The sequence below is a fragment of the Microcaecilia unicolor genome, chromosome 6 (genome assembly GCF_901765095.1).
Source record: "Microcaecilia unicolor chromosome 6, aMicUni1.1, whole genome shotgun sequence".
In the NCBI taxonomy this organism is placed as follows: domain Eukaryota; kingdom Metazoa; phylum Chordata; class Amphibia; order Gymnophiona; family Siphonopidae; genus Microcaecilia; species Microcaecilia unicolor.
In genome coordinates this window covers 92,737,540-92,755,933 of record NC_044036.1, presented here as the reverse complement: position 1 = coordinate 92,755,933, position 18,394 = coordinate 92,737,540, and the positions used below count along the sequence as shown (strand labels likewise).

The following is an 18,394-nucleotide window of genomic DNA, read 5'->3' as shown; positions in this document are numbered from 1 at the left end:
TCTTTCCCAGTATGGCACTACTTATGTACTTATGTACTTATGTACTAAATAAAGAAGCCGACACTGACTCAACCAGATAGTCAAATCCTTTCTGTGAGCTGTTCTTCGCTTTGCACTCACCTTCTAGGGCCGCTGTACCTGCTCAGAGCAGCATTTTGCATTGCATAGGAGATAGTGGAGTGGCCTAGTGGTTAGGGTGGTGGACTTTGGTCCTGAGGAACTGAGTTCGATTCCCAGCACAGGCAGCTCCTTGTGACTCTGGGCAAGTCACTTAACCCTCCATTGCCCCATGTAAGCTGCATTGAGCCTGCCATGAGTGGGAAAGCGCGGGGTACAAATGTAACAAAAATACAAAAAAATAGTGATATTTCCAGTGCCAAGAGAAAATCTCTCTCTCCTATTAGTGGTCTATCCACAAGGGCAAACTCTCCAAGGTTGTTCAGGAGCCTGGCTGCAGTGGATAAAGAAATCTATCGGGCCTCTCACTGCCAGTTTGGAAACACCTTTCTTCTTCCCCATTTCAGGTAGGGAAGGCAAAACATGGGTAAAGAATACAGCAGTTCACACTACTCTTGCTGCCACCTCCATCTTGCTGCCACCCCCATACAAATATCCCTGGAAGCCATTTTGATGCAGGAGCAAGTGAACAGGAATAAGTGGGGATCGCTTCTGCCCCAACTAGCCACCAAAACCACAGTAGGTCCCACAAGGTATCCGCCTCTGTGTGGGTCCAGGAGGGAGAGCTCTTTCTTGTTTGAGGGGAAGAAGTGGGTGCTGTTTGGGGACTGAGGTGGGGCTTTCATTTTTGACTTTGGTTTCAGCTGATATCGAGCAGCCAATTTCAACTGCAGATTCAATTTCAGCCAAAACCAAAAATTTTGGTTTCGGTCAGGCTCTGCTCAAAATCTCAAATACTTCCTGTGGATGGGATGCATCTGTATATCAATATAGGAACACTTGGAAGTAATTTGCGGATCATGAGGAGTAGGGTGCCTAAAGAAACTACTCTGAACTTTCGACTGACCAGATATTTGTTCATGACCCTTAGATCTAGGAGAGAATGAAATCCCCGACCCACCCCCATCTTCTTTGTGATCAGGAAGTACCTGGAATAAAATCACTTCCCTCTTTCCCTTGGTAGCATGTGCTCGACTGCACTTTATATTCACATGAGACAAACCCACAAAATCCCAATGGTTTATGAAAGACTATATCACTGGGCATTCCCAGAGATCTACAAATAGAATGCATTCAGTTTAATAAAGCACATTTCATATTAAATTGGTTAAAAAGGTATGTTTTGAGAGTTTTCTTTAAACCTTTAGATTGAACCAACACTCAAATAAAATTGTAATAAGAAAGTGTTCCTTTTTAGGCAATTCTATTTAAATTTAATACTCTCAGTGGGTAATTTGAAGGAATCTTTTCCAATTTAAAGACTGTAGCCAATGCAGACTATTTTTTGAGGTTACGAGGGGCCACCTTGCCTGGAAAAAATTCAGCCTCCCTCCTACTGGATGACCCCAGGATGATTACAGAAATTGAGGCTATGCTATCCTTGAGTCTGTATTTCACTATTTGATTGTGGAGCTGTCTAGGACTTCTGGGACCTCTGTTGCAATGAATGGGAGCAAGATCCCTGTGATGTCTTCAAAGCGTGGAGGGAGGGTACTTACACCTTTCAGAGTAGTAGAACCCCCACTGCCCTCCACCATAATACCTCCTGGATGTGGAGGCCGAGCTGGGAGTAAGCCTGGAGAGTGACTTCATAACATCCAAATGCTTTCTGATGAGGTCTGTAGCCTCGTGCACTTTTGTCACTGAAAACACTGTGTCTGCACAGCATATAACAATCTGCCAGTGTTCCAAAAATTAACAACAAAACATGGGAAGGGGGCAGACACAATGGCTAACATCAAAGCAAGCAATGTCACACAAGGAAAAACACCAAGAAAGGATACAATGCTGTCTGGTAAGGTTTACCTCTTTGCAGATTCCAAAATATGAAATAGGATGGACACCTCTGATGGTGTGGATAACATGAGGAAGGACCTGGCAAATCTTGAAAAACGGTCCAGAATTTGGCAGCTAAGATTTAATGCTTTAAAAAAAAAAAAGGGTCATGCATTTGGGCTACTAAAAAAAAACAGGGTCATGCATTTGGACTATAAAAATCCAAGGGAACAGTACAGTTTAGGAGTGAAAAACTTTTGTAAATGAAAGAGGCGTGGGACTTAGATGTGATCTTAAGGTAGACAAACAGGTAGAAAAGGCAATGGTAAAACTTAGAAGGATGCTTGAGTGCATATGGAGAGGAATGACCAGTAGAAGGTGATAATGCCTCTGTATAAGTTTCTGGTGAGATCTCATTTAGAGTACTATGTACAATTCTGGAGAAAGCACCTTCAAAAAGATGTAAACAGGATGGAAAAAGGCAGGAGAGAGGAGATATGATAGAGTTGTTCAAATATCTCTGTGACATAAATGCACAGTTGAAAGAAAGCTCTGGAATAACAAGGCATAGGATAAAGGTAAAAGAGGACGGACTCAGAAATAACCTGAGGAAATACTTCTTCGTAGATAAGAGTGGTGAATTCATGGAATGGCCTCCAGGTGGAGGAGACAAAGACTGTATATGAATTCAAAAAGGGACAATTACATAGGATCTGTAAGGGAAAGGAAGGGATAATAGATAGCATAGACGGGCAGGCCATAAAGGCCACATGGTCTTTCACTTCCTTCATTTTTCTATTTATCCTTTCTAATATTTACACGGGGACACCCTTAAGGGAAGGCATGGAATGGGAAGTTCTCAGCTGTGAGTCTAAGTCCCCTAAGCTGAAGGAGAGTCAGAAAAGGCAAGGGAGAAGAATACACTTTGAACAAAGACTCAAACTTAACAAAAGAAGGTTCAGTTCCAAAGTATAGAGAGAGAGATTTCAAGAGCATTGGAGCAGAAACACAGCAATAATGTTAAGCAGTGTCAAAACAGATGAAAATATGGAATGATGAGATGGTTTTGTTGTGAAGAATGGAGCCTACATTGAGGAGAATAAGGAATAAGCAAACTAGTGTGAAATGAGGTTTGCCTATATTCCTGGATTCGATGACTATGATTCAAGATCTTAAAGGAGATGCAGTGAGTTACAGGAAGCCTGTGTTCAATAGGATAACAGTGGAGAAACATGATCAAACTTGACACCCATGAATAAGTTTTGCAGCTCTGTTCTGAATTAGCTGAAGTCTAATGGATCTGTAGGTTGTCCGAACTATGTACTTTCCACACTCCTGCTCTTTGGATACTAGCTGGTGTATTCCTCAGCATTCTCTTTAAACAGAGTGTTTGTGAACTCCGACACTCTGTGCACAATGTTCTGCAAGTGCATGATCGTTAAAAGCTGATAAATAGAACTGTAAAACATCTTCTTCCCAAAAGATTCCAAGGTCCTAGTCTCCCTCCCCAGGACACCAAGAAGTGAGTCTTGGTACTCTTGGCTCTTTTGAGGGTAGAATTAACCTCCACTGAATATTGAGGAAGCTGAGTTTGTCAAATCCTGGTCTTCTGGACTCTATACACAGAGTCGACCTTCTTATTGACCTGCTGTTCAGGGATGGAGTCTCCCACATCTTCATCTGTACTAGCTTCGGCACATCGGCACTGTCACAGCCTCCTTCGGAAGGAGGGGAGGGGGTCTTCAAACTGCATGACATCCAACATCTTCGGCATGGGCTCATCCTCAGTCTATCTGAAATGGAAAATATTTAGACATCTTCTGCAAAAAAAACAAAGAAGGAGAGCTCCTCAGGAGACCTTTTCCTCTCATATGGAGTGGATGTTCTGAGAGAAGACCAAGGGACCCATCCTCAGAGAGGACCTCTTATACTTTCTCCGACAAATAGGAGCAGTCAGAATCAGACTCACAGGAGTACTCACAAGACATCCAAATCTGTGCCTGTCTCGAACAACTGACACTACAGACAGACCTGGGCCTGGGGTGTCAAATAATCAGGAATTCCCTACACATCAAGGGAGCTTCCTCTCCCATTGGCTCCAGTATTCTTCGAGGCTCGGTGATGATGCACTTCCTGGATGATGGCAACAAGTGGGAAGACATGCGTTTGAAAGGTGAGTTACTTCCAAAAGCTTCTATAAAGTTGATCGGGAGCATTCCTGCATTGGCTCCGTTCGATATCATTCAAGAATAAGAATATCATCATCCTGGATATCCTTGGAAGAACAGGACCACATGCATTAGCTACAGTGGTTTGGCGACTTGTCTTGAAATGGCAGACAATTGCTCCAAAAATGAGCCCTAAATAGAAATTTCCCTAATTCTATTTTTTCTCATTTTGCATCCTTCAGATTCCCAATTGAATTGGCTGTCCTGAAAGTTACTACATACTACAGTCTAACAATCAAAAGTAGTAACATTAGTCATTACCCCTGCTATCTCTCAGGTATCTCACATTGGTAACCGAAATGCCAACAAACTAGAAAACGTTTTCCCTGCTGGGCTAAGATTGCTGCTGTTCCTGCATGTGGGAATGTGAACAGTCACTTACCAGCTGGAAAGAAACAGGGAACTAAACACTGCAAGATGCCGCATCTCAGCCTCTACAGAAACAGATCCCCAAAACTAGCCATACTGACTGCACAGCCAACATTGCCCAGTCTTCGGCTACTCCTTGCAAATCCATCGGACCAAAAACTGCCTGTAACACTGTTCCTGCTCTGTGCTGTTGACAGGCGCTCCTCCCTGAGTCACTGCTGGTCCCAGGAACAGCCAAAGCACTTTTCCTGAGTATTAATGAAAGGCCTCACACCGCATCTCCACTGCAGTATAAACAAGCCCTGCTCCCTGTTTGCACTGCTCTCCTTCTACTTCAGCCACGGCAGAGAAACATTCCTTGCAACACTCTTAACCGCCAGTACCTAAGGTAGTACCTCTGAGGGCTACTCCAGATTCTTCTGTCACCAGACCCTGGCTGGCTCTTTGCAATTCACTTGGGGGCCCTTTTACTAAGGCACGATAGTAAAAGGGCTCTGCCGTGGGATGCGCTGAGGCGTCCCATGGTAGTTTGGACATCTGCACATGCTACTTCCGTGGTGCAAAATGTATTTATTTTTTTGCCTCCTCAGGCATATTTGGGGGCAGAGAGTAGGCGTGCCTGCGCTAATCAGGTAGTGCAGGCACATTACCGTGAACTACCTGATTAGCGCAGGAGCCCTTTTCCGCCTCCTAAATAGATGGCAGTAAGGGCTCCCGGTGATAATGACCACGTGCTAATGAGAAATTAGCGCATGGCCATTAAAAAATACCGACCGTGAACATAAGAATATAAGAGTAGCTATACTGGGTCAGACCAATGGTCCATCTAGTCCAGTATCCTGTTTCCAACAGTGGTCAAGAAAGGTCACAAGTTCCTGGCAGAAACCTAAATTATGGCAACTGTCAAGGATTTAGTGAGGGTGAGCCCTTGGACCAGGAAAAAGGCAGTTCGGAGAAGCCACAGAGCCAGATCACTAGAAAAAGGCAAGTATGAACGTGGGGGCACAACCACGGCCGCGACAGCAACATTCCATGCTACAAGTCCTAGGGCAAGCAGTTGCATCCCCATGTCTGTCTCATTTTTCAGCCATGCTAGAAAGTGGCTGGAGCACACAACAAACTAATGCAATATCATGGCACCAGTCATTTTCTAGCGCTCCTTGGTAAAAGGACCTCTTGGGATTTTTTTTTGCAAGAGTGTACACCTTCCACTTAACACTGTCCTCAGACTAAGGTGAAGTTAGGGTGTGTGTAACCTGGGAGGAAAAAAAAACTTAAAGGGAAGCAAGGATACAGACATAGGGGGGAGGGGTAGTGGGATGAGAAAGAGAGCTAGATGCTCCTACTCACTTCTGTGGGCAGCAGCCCTTGAGGATGAGGTGTCAGGAACCTGAGACCTCTCCTGGTCAGAGCCTTACAGGGTCACTACCTTACCAAGTGAAGGCCCCCAGGCTAAGATGAGGTTCATGGGGAGTTGATCCCCTGCAGAATTAGTAGAAAGATCTATAGGCCAATCCTTGAGAGTTCCTCCAACCAAGGACTTGACCATAGGGCTACAGGCCTTAGCCTGTGTGTCAGAGAGTCAGACCTAACAAAAACAAAACAAACTTCACTTTGCTGCATTAGGTCATCCTGCACCAACACCATTCCTTATAGCGCTGATGTCACTGGAATATTCAGATTTCTTTGCCTCTCATCTGCTGGTATAGAGACACGACCCACTGGTTTGGACTGGTCTAGTAGGATGATAGGAAATCAGCATTTATAATAAATAGCAAGGGCAATGTCAAATAATTTCTTATTGGCAAATATATTGCAATTTAGTTGTATGTTCTCATTTTCACTTTATCATATGTCTTTATATTTTCTAGGGGAAAAAGTTATGCCTCTTGATTCAAAACCATGGAAACATTTAAAAACTATTTGGCTCAAGTGTAGACCGCTTTTTACATTGTAAAATCTTTACAAATTTATATATGAAAGAACAGCACAGAAGGAAGCTACATTATATAACGATGGGCCCTGTTTACTAAGGTGTGCCAGCGTTTTTAGTATGCACTAAATGGTAGAGACACCCATATATCCCTATGGGTGTATAAAGTGTTAGTGTGTGCTAAAAATGCTAGCACACCTTAGTAAACAGGGCCCTAAATTTGTAAACTGACACTGCATCTATAGCGAATGCTACATACCTGTAGAAGGTATTCTCCGAGGACAGCAGGCTGATTGTTCTCACTGATGGGTGACGTCCACGGCACCCCCTCCAATCGGAATCTTCACTAGCAAAGACGTTTGCTAGCCCTCACGCGCTGATGCGCACCACGCATGCGCGGTCGTCTTCCCGCCCGAACCGGCTCGTGTTCGTCAGTCCCGTATGTAGCAAGACAAAGACAAGGGAAGACACAACTCCAAAGGGGAGGCAGGCGGGTTTGTGAGAACAATCAGCCTGCTGTCCTCGGAGAATACCTTCTACAGGTATGTAGTATTCGCTTTCTCCGAGGACAAGCAGGCTGCTTGTTCTCACTGATGGGGTATCCCTAGCCCCCAGGCTCACTCAAAACAACAAACATGGTCAATTGGGCCTCACAACGGCGAGGACATAACTGAGATTGACCTAACATCTTATTCAACTAACTGAGAGTGTAGCCTGGAACAGAATAAAAAGTGGGCCTAGGGGGGTGGAGTTGGATTCAAACCCCAAACAGATTCTGAAGTACCGACTGCCCGAACCGACTGTCGCGTCGGGTATCCTGCTGCAGGCAGTAATGAGATGTGAATGTGTGGACAGATGACCACGTCGAAGCTTTGCAGATCTCTTCAATAGTGGCTGACTTCAAGTGGGCCACTGACGCTGCCATGGCTCTAACATTGTGAGCCGTGACATGACCCTCAAGAGCCAGCCCAGCCTGGGCGTAAGTGAAGGAAATGCAATCTGCTAGCCAATTGGATATGGTGCGTTTCCCCACAGCCACTCCCCTCCTGTTGCGATCAAAAGAAACAAACATTTGGGCGGACTGTCTGTTGGGCTGTGTCCGCTCCAGATAGAAGGCCAATGCTCTTTTCCAGTCCAATGTGTGCAGCTGACGTTCAGCAGGGCAGGAATGAAGACGGGGAAAGAATGTTGGCAAGACAATTGACTGGTTCAGATGGAACTCCGACACCACCTTTGATAAGAACTTAGGGTGAGTGCGGAGGACTACTCTATTATGATGAAATTTGGTATAAGGAGCCTGGGCTACTAGGGCTTGAAGCTCACTGACTCTAAGAGCTGAAGTTACTGCAAGCAAGAAAATGACCTTCCAGGTCAAGTACTTCAGATGGCATGAATTCAGTGGCTCAAAAGGAGGTTTCATCAGCTGGGTGAGAACGACATTGAGATCCCATGACACTGTAGGAGGTTTGATGGTGGGCATTGACAGAAGCAAACCTCTCATAAAGCGAACAACTAAAGGCTGTCCCGAGATCGGCTTACCTTCCACACGATAATGGTATGCACTGATTGCGCTAAGGTGAACCCTTACAGAGTTGGTCTTGAGACCAGACTCAGACAGGTGCAGAAGGTAGTCAAACAGGGTCTGTGTAGGACAAGAGCGAGGATCTAGGGCCTTGCTGTCACACCAGACGGCAAACCTCCTCCATAAAAAGAAGTAACTCCTCTTAGTGGAATCTTTCCTGGAAGCAAGCAAGACACGGGAGACACCCTCCGACAGACCCAAAGAAGCAAAGTCTACGCTCTCAACATCCAGGCCGTGAGAGCCAGAGACCAGAGGTTGGGATGCAGAAGCGCCCTTTCGTTCTGGGTGATGAGGGTCGGAAAACACTCCAATCTCCATGGTTCTTCAGAGGACAACTCCAGAAGAAGAGGGAACCAGATCTGACGCAGCCAAAAAGGAGCAATCAGAATCATGGTGCCTCGGTCTTGCTTGAGTTTCAACAAAGTCTTCCCCACCAGAGGTATGGGAGGATAAGCATACAGCAGGCCTTCCCCCCAATCCAGGAGGAAGGCATCCGATGCCAGTCGGCCATGGGCCTGAAGCCTGGAACAGAACTGAGGGACCTTGTGGTTGGCTCGAGATGCGAAGAGATCTACCAAGGGGGTGCCCCACACTTGGAAGATCTGGCGCACTACTCTGGAGTTGAGCGACCACTCGTGAGGTTGCATAATCCTGCTCAACCTGTCGGCCAGACTGTTGTTTACGCCTGCCAGATATGTGGCTTGGAGAAACATGCCGTAACGGCGAGCCCACAGCCACATGCTGACGGCTTCCTGACACAGGGGGCGAGATCCGGTGCCCCCCTGCTTGTTGATGTAATACATGGCAACCTGGTTGTCTGTCTGAATTTGGATAATTTGGTGGGACAGCCGATCTCTGAAAGCCTTCAGAGCGTTCCAGACCGTTCGTAACTCCAGGAGATTGATCTGTAGACCTTGTTCCTGGAGGGACCAGCTTCCCTGGGTGTGAAGCCCATCGACATGAGCTCCCCACCCCAGGAGAGATGCATCCGTAGTCAGTACTTTTTGCGGCTGAGGAATTTGGAAAGGGCGTCCCAGAGTCAAATTGGACCAAATCGTCCACCAGTGTAGGGATTTGAGAAAACTCGTGGACAGGTGGATCACGTCCTCTAGATCCCCAGCAGCCTGAAACCACTGGGAAGCTAGGGTCCATTGAGCAGAACGCATGCGAAGACGAGCCATGGGAGTCACATGAACTGTGGAGGCCATGTGGCCGAGCAATCTCAACATCTGCCGAGCTGTGATCTGCTGGGATGCTCGCACCCGGGAAACGAGGGACAACAGATGTGTTGGCCTTTGTCTCCGGGAGGTAGGCACGAGCCATCCGAGAATCCAGCAGAGCTCCTATGAATTAGAGTCTCTGTACTGGGAGAAGGTGGGACTTTGGATAATTTATCACAAACCCCAGTAGCTCCAGGAGTCGAATAGTCATCTGCATGGTCTGTAGAGCTCCTGCCTTGGATGTGTTCTTCACCAGCCAATCGTCGAGATAAGGGAACACGTGCACCCCAAGCCTGCGGAGCGCTGCTGCTACCACAGTCAGACACTTTGTGAACACCCTGGGTGCGGAGGCGAGCCCAAAGGGTAGCACACAGTACAGCGAATGATACATACCTGTAGCAGGTGTTCTCCGAGGACAGCAGGCTGATTGTTCTCACGACTGGGTTGACGTCCACAGCAGCCCCCACCAACCGGAACAAAACTTTGCGGGCGGTCCCGCACGCAGGGCACGCCCCCCGCGCATTCACGGCCGTCTTCTGGTCCGTGTGCGACCGTTCCCGCTAAGTTGAATGACAAGCAAAAATGAGTAAAACGCAACTCCAAAGGGGAGGAGGAAGGGTAGGTGACAACAATCAGCCTGCTGTCCTCGGAGAACACCTGCTACAGGTATGTATCATTCGCTTTCTCCGAGGACAAGCAGGCTGCTTGTTCTCACGACTGAGGTATCCCTAGCTCTCAGGCTCACTCAAAACAAGAACCCAGGTCAATTGAACCTTGCAACGGCGAGGGTATAACAGAAATTGACCTACGAAGAACAACTAACTGAGAGTGCAGCCTGACCAGAATAAATTCGGGTCCTGGAGGGTGGAGTTGGATTTAAACCCCAAACAGATTCTGCAGCACCGACTGCCCGAACCGACTGTCGCGTCGGGTATCCTGCTGGAGGCAGTAATGAGATGTGAATGTGTGGACAGATGACCAGGTCACAGCTTTGCAAATCTCTTCAATAGTGGCTGACTTCAAGTGGGCCACCGACGCTGCCATGGCTCTGACACTATGAGCCGTGACATGACCCTCAAGAGGCAGCCCAGCCTGGGCGTAAGTGAAGGAAATGCAATCTGCTAGCCAATTGGAGATGGTGCGTTTCCCAACAGCGACCCCTTTCCTATTGGGGTCGAAGGAAATAAACAATTGGGCGGACTGTCTGTGGGGCTGTGTCCGCTCCAGATAGAAGGCCAACGCTCGCTTGCAGTCCAATGTGTGCAACTGACGTTCAGCAGGGCGGGTATGCGGTATGGGAAAAAATGTTGGCAAGACAATTGACTGGTTAAGATGGAACTCCGACACCACCTTTGGCAGGAACTTAGGGTGAGTGCGGAAAACTACTCTGTTATGATGAAATTTAGTATACGGAGCATGAGCTACCAAGGCTTGAAGCTCACTGACCCTACGAGCTGAAGTAACTGCCACCAAGAAAATGACCTTCCAGGTCAAGTACTTCAGATGGCAAGAATTCAGTGGCTCAAAAGGAGGTTTCATCAGCTGGGTGAGGACGACGTTGAGATCCCATGACACTGCAGGAGGCTTGACAGGCGGCCTTGACAAAAGCAAGCCTCTCATGAATCGAACGACTAAAGGCTCTCCAGAGATGGCTTTACCCTCTACACGAAGATGGTAAGCACTAATCGCACTAAGGTGATTCCTTACTGAGTTGGTCTTGAGACCAGATTCTGATAAGTGCAGAAGGTATTCAAGCAGGTTCTGTGCAGGACAAGAACGAGGTTCTAGGGCCTTGCTCTCACATCAAACGACAAACCTCCTCCACTTGAAAAAGTAACTCTTTTTAGTGGAATCCTTCCTAGAGGCAAGCAAGACACGGGAGACCCCCTCAGACAGACCCAACGAAGCAAAGTCTACGCCCTCAACATCCAGGCCGTGAGAGTCAGAGACTGAAGGTTGGGGTGCAGAAGCGCTCCGTCGTTCTGCGAAATGAGGGTCGGAAAACACTCCAATCTCCACGGTTCTTCGGAGGACAACTCCAGAAGTAGAGGGAACCAGATCTGACGGGGCCAAAAGTGCGCTATCAGGATCATGGTGCCATGGTCTTGCTTGAGCTTCAGTAAGGTCTTCCCCACCAAAGGTATGGGAGGATAAGCATACAGGAGGCCGGTCCCCCAATGGAGGAGAATGGCATCCGACGCTAGTCTGCCGTGTGCCTGGAGTCTGGAACAGAACAGAGGCAGCTTGTGGTTGGTCTGAGAGGCGAAAAGGTCCACCGAGGGAGTGCCCCACTCTCGGAAGATCTTGCGTACCACTCTGGAATGGAGCGACTACTCGTGCGGTTGCATGACTCTGCTCAGTCTGTCGGCCAGACTGTTGTTTACACCTGCCAGGTATGTGGCTTGGAGAAGCATGCCGAACTGGCAAGCCCAACGCCACATCCCGATGGCTTCCTGACACAGGGGGCGAGATCCGGTGCCCACCTGCTTGTTGATGTAATACATTGCAACCTGATTGTCTGTCCGAATTTGGATAATTTGACAGGACAGACGATCTCTGAAAGCCTTCAGTGCATTCCAGACCGCTCGGAGTTACAGGAGGTTGATCTGAAGATCTTTTTCCTGGAGGGACCACAGTCTCTGGGTGTGAAGCCCATCGACATGAGCTCCCCACCCCAGGCGAGATACATCCGTCGTTAGCACCTTCATGGGCTGCGGAATTTGGAATGGACGTCCCAGGGTCAAATTGGTCCGAAGTGTCCACCAGTGCAGCGAATTGTGGCAACTGAGGGACAGGCGGATGACATCTTCTAGATTCCCGGTGGCTTGGCACCACTGGGAAGCTAGGGTCCATTGAGCAGATCCCATGTGAAGACGAGCCATGGGAGTCACATGAACCGTAGAGGCCATATGACCCAGGAGTCTCAACATCTGCCGAGCTGTGACCTGCTGAGACGCTCTGGTCTGGGATGCGAGGGACAGGAGGTTGTGGGCCCTCGCTTCAGGAAGAAAGGCCTGAGCCGTCTGTGAATTTAGCAGAGCTCCTATGAATTCCAGAGTTTGGACTGGCTGGAGATGGGACTTTGGGTAATTTATCACAAACCCCAGCAGCTCCAAGAGGTGAATAGTGCACTGCATGGACCGGAGAGCTCCTGCCTCCGAGGTGTTCTTGACCAGCCAATCGTCGAGATATGGGAACACGTGCACTTCCAGCTTGCGCAGATACGCCGCGACCACCACGAGGCACTTCGTGAACACCCGTGGGGAAGAGGCGAGCCCAAAGGGCAGCACACAATACTGAAAGTGCCATGTGCCCAGGCGGAATCTGAGATACTGTCTGTGAGCTGGCAGTATCGGGATGTGAGTGTATGCGTCCTTTAAATCCAGGGAACATAGCAAATCGTTTTTCTGAATCATTGGTAGAAGGGTGCCCAAGGAAAGCATCCTGAACTTCTCTTTGACCAGGTATTTGTTCAGGCCTCTCAGGTCTAGGATGGGGCGCATCCCCCGTTTTCTTTTCCACAAGGAAGTACCTGGAATAGAATCCCTGCCCTTCCTGCCAGGGTGGTACGGGCTCGACCGCATTGGCGCTAAGAAGGGCGGAGAGTTCCTCTGCAAGTACCTGCTTGTGCTGGGAGCTGAAGGATTGGGCTCCCAGAGGACAATTTGGTGGAGGGGAGGCCAAATTCAGGGCGTATCCGCACCGCACTATTTGGAGAACCCAATGGTCGGAGGTTATTAGAGGCCACCTTTGGTGAAAACGTTTTAACCTCCCCCCGACTGGCAGATCATCTGGCACGGACACTTTGATGGCGGCTATGTTCCCGTGGATCCAGTCAAAAACCCGTCCCCGGTTTTTGCTGTGGAGGCACCGGGGGCTGCTTAGGCGCACGTTGTTGACGGGAACGAGCGCGCTGGGACTGTCCCTGTGCCTGAGGAGGCCTTCGGGCCGGCTGGGTGTACCTACGCTTGTTGTAGGCGTAGGGCGCAGCCTGCCTGGCCCGGGAAAAACGTCCACTTGCTGAGGTGGATGCTGAAGGCGCCCGGTGGGAGAGTTTGTCGAGAGTGGTTTCCCGCTGATGAAGTTGGTCCACCAACTGCTCGACCTTCTCACCAAAAATATTATCCCCCCGGCAAGGGACATCGGCCAGCCTCTGCTTGGTGCGGTTGTCCAGGTCAGAGGCACGCAGCCATGAGAGCCTGCACATCACTATACCTTGGGCCGCAGCACGAGATGCCACATCACAGGTGTCATATATACCCCTGGACAGGAACTTTCTGCACGCCTTCAGCTGCCTGACCACCTCCTGAAAAGGCCTGGACTGCTCCGGAGGGAGCTTGTCGACCAGGTCCGCCAGTTGCTTCACATTATTCCGCATGTGTATGCTCGTGTAGAGCTGGTAGGACTGGATGCGGGTCACGAGCATTGAAGATTGGTAGGCCTTCCTCCCAAACGAGTCCAGAGTAGAGAGCTGCACGGGGACGGGTTTGCGGGAATCCCGCGGAACCCGCGGGATTCCCGCGGGGACGGAGGCAGTTCCTGCGGGGTTCCCACGGGGATGGAAGCAGTTCTATGGGGTTCCCGCGGGGACGGAGGCAGTTCCTGCAGGGTTCCCACGGGGATGGAAGCAGTTCTGCAGGCTTCCCGTGGAAGTGTAAGCTGCACCTGCACCAGCCTCTCATCTACCGAATACCAATTTCTTTGAGTGCTGTCTCCTCCTCCTCCTCTTCTTCCTTGCTTTAACAGCATAAATGTGGAAAGTCTTCCATTAAGGAGGTGGTAGAGTCACAAATGATGACGGAATTCAAAAAGGCGTGGGATGAACACAGAGGATCTCTAATTAGAAAACGGAAGTTATATAAAAGCTAACCTTAAATGGCTGCATGTGTGTGGATGTGTCAAGTGACGCTTAGATGGCGACTCTGGCTGTGATGAACTAGGGCTGATACCTGGCAGACTTGTATGGTCTGTGTCTCATACATGGCAATCTGGTGTAGGATGGGCTGGAAAGGGCTTAGACAGCAACTTCAGTGGCTGGAACATGAGGACAGTGCTGGACAGACTTTTATGGTCTGTGTCCCACAAATGAGAACATGAATAGGCTGGAGTGGGCTTCGATGGCAACTCCAGCAGTTGGAACATAAGGATGGGGCCAGATAGACTTCTGTGGTCTTTATTCCAGAAACACGAAAGACCATAATCAAGTATATAATATCACACTCGTTGATTTAATGATGAATTGATCATGAGTGTGACTATTGGGCAGAGTGGATGGACCGTTCAGGTCTATTTGCTGTCACTTACTATGTTACTATTAATCCTCTTTGCTCTCAGACTGGTGCACAGACCTCAGCTCTGACACAGGCACAAGAATCAGATGTCACCTGACCTACTGGCGCGTGCATGTGGCGACCTCTCAGCACACACTGCCAGTGAATCAGAGACAAATCTTACATGTGCGCACCAGAGTGTTCCAAGTTCCAACTTCCGTTCCTTCCTTGCCTACAGTGATGTGGCTCAAATCCAGAGAGAGACTGAGGGAGCTGACTGGAATTTTCTTTTATGTACCATTAAATTCTTACGGGGATGGGTAGGCATGGGTTAAATTTTTACGGGGATGGGTGGGGATGGGTTAAATTCTTGCGGGGATGGGTGGCGACGGGTTGGGATGGTTTAAATTTTTGCGGGGATGGGTGGGGATGGGTAAGATTCCAGTGGGGACGGGTAAGATTCCAACAGGGACGGGCGGGGATGGGTAAGATTTCTGTCCCCGTGCAACTCTAGTCCAGAGTGTGAGACTCCCGCCCCGGGGGCGCCGAGGCGGTATCCCTCGAACTCCGTGCCCTCTTGAGAGCAGAGTCCACGACCGCCGAGTCATGAGGCAATTGAGGCCGCATTAACACTGGGTCTGAGTGGATCCTGTATTGGGACTCCGCTTTCTTGGGGATGGTGGGATTAGATAAAGGTCTCAGCCAGTTCCGAAGCAGTGTCTCTTTGAGGACATTGTGCAGCGGTACCGTGGAGGACTCTCTAGGTGGTGATGGATAGTCGAGGACCTCGAGCATCTCAGCCCTCGGCTCATACACAGAGACCACGGGGAAGGGAATGCAAATCGACATGTCCCTGACAAAGGAGAGGCTCTCAGGTGGCGAGAGCTTTCTCTCTGGTGAAGGAGTGGGGTCGGAGGGAAGGCCCACAGACACCTCTGAGGAGAAATATCTGGGGTCCTCCTCCTCCCCCCACGAGGCCTCTTCCTCGGTGTCGGACATGAGCTCCTGTAGCTCAGACCTCAACCGGGCCCGGTTCGACTTCGAGGCACCGAGTCCTCGGTGGCGGCGTCGAGCGGTGGACTCCCGCGCCGGAGGGGATGAAGCTCCCTCCATCGACGGGGACTCCACCTGCGTAGCGGTCGAGACCGGCGCCGCAAGCGGCATCGGCGTCGAAGGCCTCGGCACCGGACTAGAGCACGCCTGCGCCTCCATCAACGGCGTAAGCACCCCCGGCGCCGGCACAGTGTGGCGCATCAGCCCTTCCAGGATCCCCGGAAGGATGGCTCGGAGGCACTCGTCCAGGCCCGCTGTCGGGAAAGGCGAGGGGGCCGGTAGAGGTGTCGGTGCCGGAAGGTGTTCGGGTCCAGGAGACGGCATCAAGGTGCTGGCGCCCTGACGTAACGATACCTCTACCGCAGAGGGGGACCGCTCCTCCCGGCGCTGCCGCTTCCTCGGCGTCGAATCGTCTCTGGAGCCGGGAGCCACGTGCGCTAGTCTGCCAGCTTCCGCACATTGTTCCGCATATGGATGCTCGTGTAGAGCTGGTAAGATTGAATCTTGGCCACGAGCATGGAAGAATGGTAGGCCTTCCTCCCAAAGGAGTCTAAGGTTCTGGGGTCTTTGCCCGGGGGCGCCGAAGCATGGTCCCTAGAACTCTTTGCCTTCTTCGGGGCCAGATCCACCACACCAGAGTCGTGAGGCATCAGCTCTGGGTCCCCATGGATCCGATATTGGGATTCTATCTTTTTGGGAATGTGGGGATTAGTTAGTGGCTTGGTCCAGTTCGCCAGCAATGTCTTTTTCAGGACACGATGCATGGGTACTGTGGACGCTTCCTTAGGTGGAGAAGGATAGTCCAAGAGCTCAAACATTTCAGCCCTTGGCTCATCCTCCACAACCACCAGGAAGGGGATGGCCGTAGACATCTCCCGGACAAAGGCCGAGAAAGACAGACTCCCGGGAGGAGAAAGCTGTCTTTCAGGGAAGGGTGTGGGGTCAGAAGGAAGGCCATCAGACTCCTCGTCAGAGAAATATCTGATGTCCTCCTCTGCCTCCCACGAGGCCTCATCATCGGTATCAGACACAAGTTCACGGACCAGTGTCTGAAGCTGTGTCCGTCTCGACTTCGTGGAACCACGGCCACGGTGGGAGTGTCGAGAGGTGGACTCCCTTGCTAGCAGCGGCAAAGCTCCCTCCCCCGACGTCGTCGGGGAGTCCACCTGGGAGGCAGCCGAAACCGGTACCGCAAGTGGCACCGGTACCGGGGACCTCACCCCAGGCAAAGGGCCAGCTGTAGCCTCACTCAATGGCACCGGTGGCACAAGCACCCCCAGTACCGGAGGAGAAGGGCGCAACAGCTCTTCCAGAATGCCAGGAAGAACGGCCCGGAGACTCTCGTGCAGAGCGGCTGTGGAGAAAGACTGAGAAGCCGGTGCAGGTGTCGAGGTCAAAATCTGTTCCGGGCATGGAGGCGGTACCGGACTGTCCGAGGTAGAGCGCACCGACACCTCCTGAATGGAGGGTGAGCGGTCCTCCCGGTGCCGATGCCTGCTGGGTGCCGACTCCCTCGGCGACCCAGAGCTCCCGGTACCAAGTCGGGAAGGTGACCAGTGACGATGCTTCTTCGACTTCTTCGAGCGAAGCAAGTCACCGGAGCTCCCCGGTACCTATGAGGAGGATGTTGAATCCAGTCGTCGCTTCCTCGGGGCTGGGGCCGAAGATGGTCGATCCCGGGGGGGGGGGGGGCTGTACCACAGGAGCCCTCAGGGCAGGAGGAGACCTACCCGAAGGCTCACCGCCACCAGCAGGGGAATGGACAGCCCTCACCTGCACTCCAGACGAAGCACCACCGTCCGACGACATCAGCACCAGAGGGGGTCCCGGTACCTCCGACGCCGACGCACTCTTCCGAAGCCTCGGTACCGACGATGCAGGAGGAAGACGCCTCGATGCAGTCGACGTCGATGCGATCTCCGAAGACTTCGGTGCTGCCGACGCCGATGCACTCAACGAATCTCTAGATGCCGATGCCGTCGAAGCGCTGGAGAACAGAGCGTTCCACTGGGCTAATCTTGCTACCTGAGTCCTCTTTTGCAAAAGAGCACAAAGATTACAGGCCTGCGGGCGGTGCCCAACCCCAAGACACTGAAGACACGAGGCGTGTCTATCAGTGAGCGAGATTATCCGGGCGCACTGGGTGCACTTCTTGAAGCCGCTGGAAGGCTTCGATGTCATGGGCGGAAAACTCGCGCCGGCAAAATCAAAATTCGCGATGATGACAAGAGGCACCGAGACAAAAAGGGGGAAAAAACCCATGCTGGCGGCCAACAAGGCCGCTCCCGAAAGCGAAAGAAAACTTACGCTGGGAAAAAGCTAGAAATACGGGAAAAAGGTTCTCACTCTTTTTTTTTTTTTTTGAAAACACGAAAGACGCGCGAGGGTCCTATGAGGGGCACGAAACTGCGGCAAAACACGACCGTCCCGAGCGCGGACAAAAGAAGACTGACGAACACGAGCCGGTTCGGGCAGGAAGACGACCGCGCATGCACAGTGCGCATCGGCGCGCGAGTGCTAGCAAACGTCTTTGCTAGTGAAGATTCCGATTGGAGGGGGTGCCGTGGACGTCACCTATCAGTGAGAACAAGCAGCCTGCTTGTCCTCGGATAAAAAATTAAAAAAAAATTTAAGGAATCTGTATCTATTAAAAATATAATTTGAAAAAAAGTTTCTATAAGTCATCCTTTTACGGATGAAGATAAATCACTATTTAATTTTATGATTTCATTTGCACTAAAATTAGTGATCAATCACTGGAAATAATAATTCTAATTTATCCATTT

The 18,394-nt window shown here is 50.4% G+C and overlaps 1 protein-coding gene across 1 annotated transcript in view; it reads right to left on the bottom strand.

Annotated features, from left to right (window-relative positions):
* Positions 1 to 18,394, bottom strand: part of SHCBP1L (SHC binding and spindle associated 1 like) — a 386,593-nt gene that overhangs the window by 191,066 nt on the left and 177,133 nt on the right.